A 1,683-nucleotide genomic window follows, 5' to 3' on the forward strand; every position below is an offset into this window, starting at 1 on the left:
CGCCTTAACAGAAGAATCCGTCCCTGGTTTTTCTTCCACGAACCGCCCAAGCGAGGCTGCTCTGCTGAGGTTTCCAGGTGGTCAGGTGTCTTCCTCTGACTGCAGCGCCTCCTAGAGGTGGAGAAATGTCTGCATCCGTGGTGGGGAAATCGTTGGATCATTGCAGCTTATCTCTACCTGGACTCTGTCGATCTGTTCTCTCTGGTCATTATATGATTTTATAATTACATTTAATATTAATTAGCTTATTGCTGCAACATCAACCATGTACAGATGTAGCCATTCAAAATTTCCTACTTTCCTTGATGGGTTCTTGGCTAATCCTTGGCTAATCTTTGGTTAGTTCTTGGCTGGTCCTTGGTTAGTCCTTGGCTGGTCCTTGGCTAGTCTTTGTCCTTGGCCAGTCCTTGGTTAGTCTTTGTCCTTGGCCAGTCCTTGGTTAGTCTTTGTCTGGTCCTTAGCCAGTCCTTGGTTAGTCCTTGGCTGGTCCTTGGCTAGTCTTTGTCCTTGGCCAGTCCTTGGTTAGTCTTTGTCCTTGGCCAGTCCTTGGTTAGTCCTTGGTTAGTCCTTGGTTAGTCTTTGGCTGGTCCTTAGCCAGTCCTTGGTTAGTCTTTGTCTGGTCCTTAGCCAGTCCTTGGTTAGTCCTTGGTTAGTCTTTGGCTGGTCCTTAGCCAGTCCTTGGTTCGTCCTTTGTTAGTCTTTGGCTAGTCCTTGGCCAGTCCTTGGTTAGTCCTTGGTTAGTCTTTGTCCTTGGCCAGTCCTTGGTTAGTCTTTGTCCTTAGCCAGTCCTTGGTTAGTCCTTGGTTAGTCTTTGTCNCTTGGTTAGTCCTTGGTTAGTCTTTGTCCTTGGCCAGTCCTTGGTTAGTCTTTGTCCTTAGCCAGTCCTTGGTTAGTCCTTGGTTAGTCTTTGTCTGGTCCTTAGCCAGTCCTTGGTTAGTCCTTGGTTAGTCTTTGTCTGGTGCTTAGCCAGTCCTTAGTTAGTTCTTCGTTAGTCTTTGGTTAGTGCTTGAATGGTCCTTGGCCAGTCCTTGGTTAGTCCTTGGTAAGTCTTTGGCTGATCCTTGGTTAGTCTTTGGCTAGTCCTTAGCCAGTCCTTGCTTAGTCCTTGGTTAGTCTTTGTCTGGTCCTTGGCCAGTCCTTGGTTAGTCCTTGGTTAGTCTTTGGCTGATCCTTGGTTAGTCCTTGGTTAGTCCTTGGCCAGTCCTTGGTTAGTCCTTGGTTAGTCTTTGNTTGGTTAGTCCTTGGTTAGTCCTTGGATGGTCCTTGGCTGGTCCTCTACTATTCATTTTTAAACATCTAAAATATTCTTTCTATCATGATTTGTTGACATTAAAATCCAAAGAAAAACGCCATCTCCTGGTCAGACCCTGTAATTCAGTGAAAGGGTGGAGTCAGAGTAAATAAATATGGCCGCCCAGGAGAAGGCCAGTGGCTGGAAGTTGGAGGGGATTTTGCTGCCATTCGGCTGCCTTTTAACTGGGAAGGGTCATTTTGAATGGCTGCTACTGTATAATGTGCACGGCAGCCATGTTGGATTGAAGAGTGGGGCTGGAAACTTAAATATTTGTTCCAAAATACCTCAAAGTAAAGAGGTAATTAGCTCTGGTTGCTCCAGTTTCAGAAATGTTGAGGAAAAACTGCGATTCTCCCTGAAACTACAGAAAAACTACATTTAATGAGTCC

Source organism: Cyprinodon variegatus, unplaced genomic scaffold, assembly GCF_000732505.1.
Source record: "Cyprinodon variegatus isolate N-32 unplaced genomic scaffold, C_variegatus-1.0 Scaffold317, whole genome shotgun sequence".
NCBI classification, from domain to species: domain Eukaryota; kingdom Metazoa; phylum Chordata; class Actinopteri; order Cyprinodontiformes; family Cyprinodontidae; genus Cyprinodon; species Cyprinodon variegatus.